Raw genomic sequence first — 12,432 nt, 5'->3', positions numbered from 1 at the left:
TATAAAATGAAGATGTCGTGCCCATTCATTCACCTTTTGTTCTTCGGAAAAGAGCTGAAATTTCCTACAGTGTGCACGTGTTGCAAGACATGTCTCGCGGCTGTAATCTTAGATGTGTCCACCTCGTACTCTAACCTGACCGGCACGATACCTGCATCACATGCTTCGGCCGCCAGGATATGGAAGTATCGTTCATTGATAGGCCATGCCTGCACTATGTCGATCAAGGTGTTGAGTTCACGGTTGACTGTGTTCTTTCTGGACGCAGCCACAACATCGTCCGCTTTCCGTTCCGCGGTGGCTGCCAAGCCGTTTGCAGCGGCGATTGGCGATGTGGGGACTCCGCCCCGATATGATCAACAAACCCATCTCCGATGGGCGGCAGTCAACCGACCCATAGCGGACCCACGCAGGAGCGTGATGAGGATGAGATTTCCATCGCAGCATCGAACTGCGACCTTCTGGTATCAGACGGTGAAGACACCCTGGAGCTTCTGGCTTCAGCCGGTCGAGATGTCAGCCATGCTTACCCACAAGGCTATTATAGTTAACACACTGGCTTGGCTTGTTATTCGGACAATGAAAATAATAATATGAATTGTAGTACATGCCTTGAACAGACAAGCAAGTATGTGTCAAGAATGCCCAGTTAAATATCAAGACATTATTACATTTCAGTATTATGTAGTAATGTTTTTCTTCTTCGTTGTCTTTATTTTTTCTTTTCTAGTTACAGAGCAGCCAATAAAATACTGTATACCGCGATAAAACAATATTATACCATCAATTAATCGCAGCTTGGACATTTGATACCTTCACATACCTATATCTGCTGCAGCGACCTGCCTCTCAGGTTCCTCAGCCCAAAAGGTGAATCAATGGGCATGCCATCTTCCTTTTATACCCGTATGCACTGGGCAGAGACTAGCATGCCATTCCATTCGCCGAGTTAATTGGTAAATTGTGTTTAAGTACAATCAGAGATGATAGGTTCTCGAGTTCAAACCCCATTCTGTCTCGACACAGTACATTGCTACCTTTCGGCTACAGGTTCTTCAAAGACTTGGTGGTGCACCTGATTAAAGTTGGAGAGCTGTTTCTTGCACTATACTCTAAAACTATGGAAGCCTTGGGTTAGACAAACATATTTTTTTTCTGAACCCTTTGAAAATTGACTTATCTAAAGTTCCTCTTGTACTTGGAGCGTTTCTAGATGAGGCTAACAACTGCAATATACACAGAATCAGTTCTGCACTTCAAAAATCCAGAATCACCACTTTGGGACAGATGTTGACTTTGGCTGGCCCAGATTTTGAGAATGCTGAGTTGACATCCCAGCACTAGGGTTTTAAATCTGTACGTAGTGTTACCTATTAAAGTTGGTTGTAATGGTCTTTTTTTTAATAGGACACATACAATGGCGAGTACTTCATGGTATCATTGTTGTGAATTAGTTTGTTTTTATTTTAAACCCAGAAGTTTGTTACACATGTCCTTTCTGTTCTGAAAGAGAATTTCATGCTTTTGCGCCATTTTCTAGGATAGAACCTTTATTTGCGCTTTTAAATGTTTTGATGACTTCTTCTCTGCAGAGACCTTTGTTTTGGGTTTTAAGAACAAGCTCACACTGAGGTTCACTTTTCAATGACTGAATTTTATTTTGGGTGAAGCTAAATTCGCAATATACATTGGTAGAAAGAACAAAATTGAACGAAAGACTTATCAAAGCCTTTTTGAATGTTTTTTAACTAAAGAAAAACCAAGAGTGTGGATTCATTTTAAGTTTTATAAAACACATGGATGATTTGTCAAACCTTTGATTTGGTGCAGACGTGGAGCATTGTGTGCTTTTTTTGAAGGAATTTCTTTTCTTTGTTATTATTATTATGATGATGATGATTTATTTACTTCTTTTTTATGTTTGTAGTGTTACTTACAATATTTTATTGTTAATTAAGTATTTTTCAAAATTCTATTCTCTCTCTATCTCTCTCTCTCTCTGAGTGCATGATGGGAGCGGGCCCTAAGCTGTGAGAGTGACACGCTTGAATTTGTTTTCAAGGTTTAGTTTTTTTGTTTGTTTTATCACGTATTGGTTTATTGTTTTAGGTTTAAAAAGTCGTTGTAAGGCCATGCGTGATGAAGAAAACCATGGCGTCTCCCTGGGGTGAGGATGCGCCGATTTTCTTTATCAGGAATGGGTGTAAAGTTCTTTCGGATCAAGCGTTTACGGTCAAAGAGGTTCTTTTGGCAATGGCTGAGATTGTAGGCCATGAAAACATTTTTCAGCTTCGAAAATTAACAGGGCTGTTGTGGTTTTTCTGAAAGATGAAATAGCAGTGAGCAGTGAACAGTCATGTCGAAAACAGAATTGTTGTATTGGACACGTGGGTGCAAGTAACAGCATGGTGAGCACCTGCTACTAAAGTTACAATTCCAACGCGCCTCCTTTTATTTCCAATGGGGAAATTGTTGGGAAAGGGATTGCGTCCTTTTGGAAAGTTTGCAGGATCTATGAAAACGGTTCCGCTTAGATGTAGAAATGCTGCTGCATTGACTTACAAGAGAGCACATATGCTGTCTGGTTCAGGTTGCCCAGGATGTGTGTGGCTAACAGAGACTTCGTCACCTGCTGACTTCACAGGAGGAGGCGTCGGGCGAGTTGTGATAGCTGGCGTGAGGGAATACCGCCCTGGCGGTTGATATACACCAAGGCAGTCGTGCTGTCCGACAGGATCAACACGTGCTTACTAAACCATGTAGGGCTTTATAGGAAATAAGCAAGATAATGCAATGGTTTATAGGTAACCAGTGCAAGGTTGACAGAACCTTAATGTGCTCATACCTTTTTGTACGTGTAAGAACTCGAACTGCCGCATTTTGGGCCAGATGGAGTTTTTGTAATAAGCCTAGCAGGGCAACCACCTAATAGTGCATTACAGAAATCTAGTCTTGATGTCCTGAATGTATGAATGAACTTCTGTGCATCTGATGGTGACAGCGTATGTCATAATTTGTATATATTTTTAAGATGGAAAAACGCAAATCAAAAGGTGTTGGTGACATGGTTCTCAAATGAGTACTATCGTATAAAACACCAAGATTCTTTGCTGAAGATGAGGTTTTTATGGAACATCCGTCAATAGTTAAGCAGTATTCTTGGTTGTTACGTGTGGCGGTTTTCCGTCCAACAAGTAACACTTCTTTTTTTGTTCGAGTTCAGTAATAAGAAATAGTTACTCATCCAGTTTATTTCGACTATGCGTTCCACTTTTCGCTGGAATTGCTGTGTTTCATGAGGCTTCAAGGAAATATAATGTTGCGTATCATCAGCATAACAGTGAAAGCTAACTCTGTGTCACTTTATTATATCTCCTAAAGGTAGCATGTATAATGCGAAGAGCATAGGCCCTAAGACTGAGCCCTGTGGTACACCGTACTAGACTTGCAATTTGAGTGACACCTTATTGTTTATTGCTACATTTTGAAAACGATGGTATAAAGCCATTTCAAAGCTATTCCCTTAATGCAGACATCATTTTCGAGTCTATGTAGGAGCATGCTGTGGTCAATGGTGTCAAATGCAGCACTAAGATCTAGCAGCACCAATAAGGAGATACAACCTCGGTTAGACGCCATAAGCAGATCATTTGTAACTCTGATCAAATCAGTCTCTGTACTGTAATGTGCTCTAAATCCAGACTGGAAATCTTCATTAATCTCATTCATTTGGAGGAAGGAACATAATTGAGTTGATTCTTTTTCCAGAACTTTAGATATGAAAGGTAGATTTGATATAGGTCTGTAGTTAACTAGTTCTCCAGGGTCGAGAAGTTTTTTTTTTACAAGGGGCCTTATAACAGCCACCTTATATGCTTTGGGCACATGTCCTATTGTCAGAGATGAGTTAATAATGCTAAGAAGAGGATCTCTAATATCTGGGAGCATCTCTTTCAGTAGATTTGTAAGTATAGGGTCTAGCATGCATGTTGTTGATTCAGAATATCTAATGATCTATGGTAGAAAACAATGGTAATTTCTCCTTAGAGGCGCTGTAGTTAGTTGTTTGTTCAGCGGGTTTCACTTCTGGTTGTATAGTTATATTTTTTTCTCAAATATTTTGGATTTTATTTGTGAAATAGTTCATAAATTCATCACTACTATGCTGGTATACAAAATCAGAAGTCGCTTAGAATTTATTTTTGGTTCATTCAGCCACTGTATCAAATAAAAACCTAGGGTTATGCTGGTTTTCTTCTATTAGTGATGAAAGGTAGGCAGATCTAGATGTTTTTAGGGCTTTCCTGTATTTTCAAATACTATCCTTCCATGCTGTACGATCTACCTCTAAACGAGTTTTCTTAAAGTTGCGCTCCATTTTTCTTGCCACTTTCTTTAGAGTGTGTTCATTATTCCACAGTGTCGGTCTGTCATTTTTAATCTTCTTTAAGGGCAGAGGAACAACTGTGTTTCCGAAGTTATTGTTCTACCATATTTGTAACAAGGAGCTTAATTTGCAGCCATAGGCCAGTAAAGCAAGCATGATACCAGATAATGATCTGAAACGTCTTCGCTCTGCTGAAGGATTTTAACATTTATACCGTAAGACTTTATTAAATCTAAAGTATGATTACGAAGGTGAGTAGGTCCTGACACATGTTGACTAACGCCCATGGAGTTAAGAGTGTCTTTAAAAGCCATTCCTAAAGCATCTGTATCATTATCTACATGGATGTTTAAGTCACCAACAACAAGGACTCTGTCTGCAGCCAGTACTAGTTCTGATAAGCCAGAATACATTTTAAAGATGTTTTATACTGGGTACTTCATGTATCAACACCTTGTACCATGACTTCAAAAGAATTGTATTTAGGATTAGACTTCTGAGAAATGCTAAAAGAGTTACGGTAAAGTGCAGCAACACCTCCCCCTCTGAGGCTCGTGTTTATAATAATAATCTTGGGGGACAGACTCATTTAAAGCAATATAATCATCTGGCTTTAGCCATGTTTCTGTCAGACAGAGCATGTCTATTTTATGATCTGTTATCATATCGTTAACAAAACGTGCTTTATTAGAGAGAGATCTAATATTTAGCAATCCGAGTCGTAACAGTTGATTATCTGCATTATGTTCATGTTTAGTTAGTTTAACGTTAATTAAATTACCTTTGAGAGGTTTACGCATTATTTTATGTTTGCTAATCCAGGAGACAGACACAGTCTCTATTTTATGATGTTTGGGAGAAAGTATTATCGCATGTTGTGTATTTAGTGTGTTCTGCAACGTGAGACGGCAAGCAGACCGTTGGTTAAGCCATTCAGTCTGCTCCCTGACCTGGGCCCCAGTGAGTCAAGTTTTAGCATTAAGACTATATGCCATTGTTGGATTGTTGTCGCCGTATTTAGTCGGACGGTCAGTTATTACAGACAATCAGTGAGGCCTGGTAGACGACAAAAACACAGCGGAAACTTGTTTCAGTCCAAGTGATTTTATTTTGGACAGCAGTCTCGTCACACGTGAATCCACACACTTCACCCAAAATCTGAATAAAGAAAAGAAAAACATAACAAAAATAGTTTAAACTGACTGTACAAACATTGAAAAAAAACATAAGCTGTGAGCAGCTAAACCAGGCATCACGCTAGCCTCGACAAAGACATTTGCAGGTGTGGATCTTTCTCTCGCCCACCAGGATGCTCAACCAACCATTCCTTTCTTTGTCTAACCCGCACTTATTCACACTTACACGTCCCGCCCCCAAAACTAGTGAATCGTACCATCCTTAGGGGTCAACAAAGACTCTTTAACAAAGTGTGTACATTTGGTTCAGTTATAGTGTGTTCACACCAAATAGGATGAAGCGTTAAGCACGAGTGATTTACATGTTAAATAAATGCAAAGACGCGATTACCTACTTGCGGATCGATTCTCGCAAATGAGGAGACACGAATGAAGTGTTCGCCTGATTTGCACGAGTCTGAACTTTGGCAAAAATTTGCGCGCCTTAACCAATAAGGAGCTTGCTTTAGTAGGACTGTAAGCAAGCGGCAGAAGCCCCTACCATGACGCGAATTCGCATCTGTAATGAAGCTAATTTCACGCACGAATGATTTCACGTAAACTCAAAATGTTCAAGCGTCCAACTACACGCGAATAGCGCGATTTACCGCGTTTGGTGTGAACACTCTATTACACATGCAAATCTCTGTAAATTAGTACTGTGAACTAACGTTCACAGGATGATGACCTCTGTGCTCATCATCACAGCCATATTTCTAGACAGGAGGAAAGCACAAGCCCAGGAGGGATGGAGACCATCACTTTTCAACAGGTCAGGTCTGCCCTCAAAACTCTTCCAGTTATTTATAAAACTATATCATTCTGCAGGCACCACTTATAGTGATGATAATCTGCTACACTATTATATATAGATAGAATCTAATGTTGCTGAAGTGCTTAATGTTTGTCTAGCTTATCGGACACAAACCAAAAGAGCAAATGATTCACAAATCTGACATCAGTGTTGTATATCGCTTGAGTTAAAAACAAAATGCATATCAGGCTTAACAAAGACAAAATCACTATTTGTCAGTTTTGCACATTTCTTGTTCCTCCATGAGTATTGTCATCTGCTATCTCTGGGTTGTGAATAGTAAAAGCAGTCAGGTCTTCTCTTACAGTACATGCAGGGCCTTTACGGGTTGTCTGTATATTTTGTGATTTGCTTTATTAAATGACAGAATCAGATTTAAAGCACAAATGAGACAAATCTTCTCTTCATTATTCCATATGTAACTCTGTCACCATGGCAACTATTAAAGTGCGGAGTCGAGACACGCGTCTAGAAATAAAAGAGTCAATCATGTGTCTTTATACAAAAAGGTCTGCTTTTGCACCACAAGGGTGCCGTTGTAAAATCCACTTTTGTTTTTACATTTCATTAATTGCCTATGTTACTTTTCATGATCATTCCAGTGTTTTTTTTTTTAAATCATGAATACATGAATAACACATTAAATCTGGAGGCGATTTTAGTCTGCTGGATGATAAACAAGCAAAAAAACACAACAAGACTGCAATTAACACTCTTACATTTTATAAAGAATTGTTTCACAACATGTTATAAGCCTCCGCTGTAAGTGTGAGTTTGCACAGATGTGTGTTTGTCTGTAAATAACACACTCACTGACCGCACACTTTAATCACTCTGGACTCTCACTGTTCTTCTAGATTTTCATGTTGGGGGGGATTTCTACACCTCAGCCCTGTCAGGACTCAACACTTCCACGCTCTTCTGGTAAGAGTCTTTTAATGCCTTGTGCTTAAAATTCACTGGAAAAATAAAAGCTGATCTCTCAGTGCTAATATAAAGGGTTTTCTGTATTGATAATTGAAGGATCTAGCGTGGTTATAGCATCACAACTGGGGTGCCGGGACCCCTAGGGGGCCTCCAGAAGGTTGCAAGGTTTCCCCGGAACATTCCAGAGAAAAAAGTCAAAACAAAACTGAAAAAAATCATTGCTTCAGTTCTAATTATTCATTTAATCTTTTTTACAACATGCATGATTTCCAGATTTGTTCATATTTGTGTTTTTTTAAAGTGAAAGTCGCTTCAGTACAAAGACATTTTGTACCGTTTCTCTTCAGGGTTATACATTCACCGGCTATTGAAGTTCAGAAACAAAATGTTGTTTTAATAATATCACATTTGGTACTTCTGTAACAAAGTTGAAATGTTTCTCTGTACAGCATACAAGAAATGTATAGATGGGGATCCCTCACAAAAGGTTCATCATATTTGGGGTCCTTGGCATCATAAAGTTTGAAACCTCTGAAGTAAATGACCAGATTATATATTTCATTTTACTATACATGTACCAGTTCACCCAGTGTTCCTCAACATCCCATAATATCTATATATGATATATACTGTATATATACGTATGACCCGACAACTCAAACATCTTTCTGATAACACAATTCATCTCATGACTCTGTAGACTTTATAATAAATGATTGAATAAAGAAATCAAGTTTCTCCATTAGAATCGATTGTGAAATGCTTTTAACTGTGAGGTCTTTATGTTTTACACACCTTCACACAGTTGACATTTGTTTTCATGAAGGTCTGAGGATAGACACTCACAGCCACTTCACATAGAGCTTTTTTCTTCTGTTTGTGGGCCGTGACATTAGAAGACAAGTGCAGAAAGTCAAGCAGTTTATTCTTTGATCAGATCAGATTCTTGTCATGAAAACCCCATTTGCTGCCCGTATCCACAGCACAGCACTTACAGGACACGCACACATACATGCACGCACACACAGATATAGTACACACACACATGCACGAATACACACACATATACAGTATGCATACACACACAAACACACACATATATACAGTACACATACACACAAACACACACATATATACAGTACACACACACCTACATGCACGCACACACAGATATAGTACACACACACATGCACGAATACAAACACATATACAGTACGCATACACACACAAACACACACACATATACAGTACACATACACACAAACACACACATATATACAGTACACACACACCTACATGCACGCACACACAGATATAGTACACACACACATGCACGAATACACACACATATACAGTACGCATACACACACAAACACACACACATATACAGTACACATACACACAAACACACACATATATACAGTACACACACACATACATGCACGCACACACAGATATAGTACACACACACATGCACGAATACAAACACATATACAGTACGCATACACACACAAACACACACACATATACAGTACACATACACACAAACACACACATATATACAGTACACACACACCTACATGCACGCACACACACATATAGTACACACACACATGCACGAATACACACACATATACAGTACGCATACACACACAAACACACACATATATACAGTACACATACACCTACATGCACGCACACACAGATATAGTACACACACACATGCACGAATACAAACACATATACAGTACGCATACACACACAAACACACACACATATACAGTACACATACACACAAACACACACATATATACAGTACACACACACCTACATGCACGCACACACAGATATAGTACACACACACATGCACGAATACAAACACATATACAGTACGCATACACACACACACATATATATACAGTACACACACACATACATGCACGCACACACAGATATAGTACACACACACATGCACGAATACAAACACATATACAGTACGCATACACACACAAACACACACACATATACAGTACACATACACACAAACACACACATATATACAGTACACACACACCTACATGCACGCACACACATATATAGTACACACACACATGCACGAATACACACACATATACAGTACGCATACACACACAAACACACACATATATACAGTACACATACACACAAACACACACATATATACAGTACACATACACCTACATGCACGCACACACAGATATAGTACACACACACGTGCACGAATACAAACACATATACAGTACGCATACACACACAAACACACACACATATACAGTACGCATACACACACACACACACATATATACAGTACACATACACCTACATGCACGCACACACAGATATAGTACACACACACATGCACGAATACAAACACATATACAGTACGCATACACACACAAACACACACACACATATACAGTACACATACACACAAACACACACATATATACAGTACACATACACCTACATGCACGCACACACAGATATAGTACACACACACATGCAAGAATACAAACACATATACAGTACGCATACACACACAAACACACACACATATACAGTACGCATACACACACACACATATATATACAGTACACATACACCTACATGCACGCACACACACATATAGTACACACACACATGCACAAACACACACACATATACAGTACGCATACACACACAAACACACACATATATACAGTACACATACACACAAACACACACATATATACAGTACACATACACCTACATGCACGCACACACAGATATAGTACACACACACATGCACGAATACAAACACATATACACACAAACACACACACATATACAGTACGCATACACACACACACATATATATACAGTACACATACACCTACATGCACGCACACACACATATAGTACACACACACATGCACAAACACACACACATATACAGTACGCATACACACACAAACACACACATATATACAGTACACATACACCTACATGCACGCACACACACATATAGTACACACACACATGCACGAATACACACACATATACAGTACGCATACACACACAAACACACACATATATACAGTACACATACACCTACATGCACGCACACACACATATAGTACACACACACATGCACGAATACACACACATATACAGTACGCATACACACACAAACACACACATATATACAGTACACATACACCTACATGCACGCACACACAGATATAGTACACACACACATGCACAAATACAAACACATATACAGTACGCATACACACACAAACACACACACATATACAGTACACATACACACAAACACACACATATATACAGTACACATACACCTACATGCACGCACACACAGATATAGTACACACACACATGCACGAATACAAACACATATACAGTACGCATACACACACAAACACACACACATATACAGTACACATACACACAAACACACACATATATACAGTACACATACACCTACATGCACGCACACACAGATATAGTACACACACACATGCACGAATATAAACACAGATACAGTACGCATACACACACAAACACACACACATATACAGTACACATACACACAAACACACACATATATACAGTACACATACACCTACATGCACGCACACACAGATATAGTACACACACACATGCACGAATACAAACACATATACAGTACGCATACACACACAAACACACACACATATACAGTACACATACACACAAACACACACATATATACAGTACACATACACCTACATGCACGCACACACAGATATAGTACACACACACATGCACGAATACAAACACATATACAGTACGCATACACACACAAACACACACACATATACAGTACACATACACACAAACACACACATATATACAGTACACATACACCTACATGCACGCACACACAGATATAGTACACACACACATGCACGAATACAAACACATATACAGTACGCATACACACACAAACACACACACATATACAGTACACATACACACAAACACACACATATATACAGTACACATACACCTACATGCACGCACACACAGATATAGTACACACACACATGCACGAATACAAACACATATACAGTACGCATACACACACAAACACACACACATATACAGTACGCATACACACACACACATATATATACAGTACACATACACCTACATGCACGCACACACAGATATAGTACACACACACATGCACGAATACACACACATATACAGTACGCATACACACACAAACACACACACATATACAGTACACATACACACAAACACACACATATATACAGTACACATACACACACAAACACACACACATATACAGTACACACACACATGCACGAATACAAACACATATACAGTACGCATACACACACAAACACACACACATATACAGTACACATACACACAAACACACACATATATACAGTACACATACACCTACATGCACGCACACACAGATATAGTACACACACACATGCACGAATACAAACACATATACAGTACGCATACACACACAAACACACACACATATACAGTACACATACATACAAACACACACATATATACAGTACACATACACCTACATGCACGCACACACAGATATAGTACACACACACATGCACGAATACAAACACATATACAGTACGCATACACACACAAACACACACACATATACAGTACACATACATACAAACACACACATATATACAGTACACATACACCTACATGCACGCACACACAGATATAGTACACACACACATGCACGAATACAAACACATATACAGTACGCATACACACACAAACACACACACATATACAGTACACATACACACAAACACACACATATATACAGTACACATACACCTACATGCACGCACACACAGATATAGTACACACACACATGCAAGAATACAAACACATATACAGTACGCATACACACACAAACACACACACATATACAGTACACATACATACAAACACACACATATATACAGTACACATACACCTACATGCACGCACACACAGATATAGTACACACACACATGCACGAATAC

The 12,432-nt window shown here is 39.1% G+C and overlaps 1 protein-coding gene across 10 annotated transcripts in view; it reads left to right on the top strand.

The window, feature by feature from the left end:
- thrb (thyroid hormone receptor beta) overlaps positions 1 to 12,432 on the top strand; it is an 86,407-nt gene that overhangs the window by 45,218 nt on the left and 28,757 nt on the right. For 5 of the 10 annotated variants that reach the window (XM_079484363.1, XM_079484357.1, XM_079484354.1 and 2 more), the window contains 2 exons: positions 7,234 to 7,300; positions 7,753 to 7,839. The gene's annotated coding sequence lies outside the window, so the exon portion shown is untranslated. The remainder of the gene's footprint in view (positions 1 to 7,233; positions 7,301 to 7,752; positions 7,840 to 12,432) is intronic. The other 5 variants (XM_079484362.1, XM_079484356.1, XM_079484361.1 and 2 more) reach the window with 1 other exon arrangement.

This window comes from Barbatula barbatula (genome assembly GCF_947034865.1).
Source record: "Barbatula barbatula genome assembly, chromosome: 21".
NCBI classification, from domain to species: Eukaryota; Metazoa; Chordata; class Actinopteri; order Cypriniformes; family Nemacheilidae; genus Barbatula; species Barbatula barbatula.
This window is presented reverse-complemented; position numbering and strand designations above follow the sequence as displayed.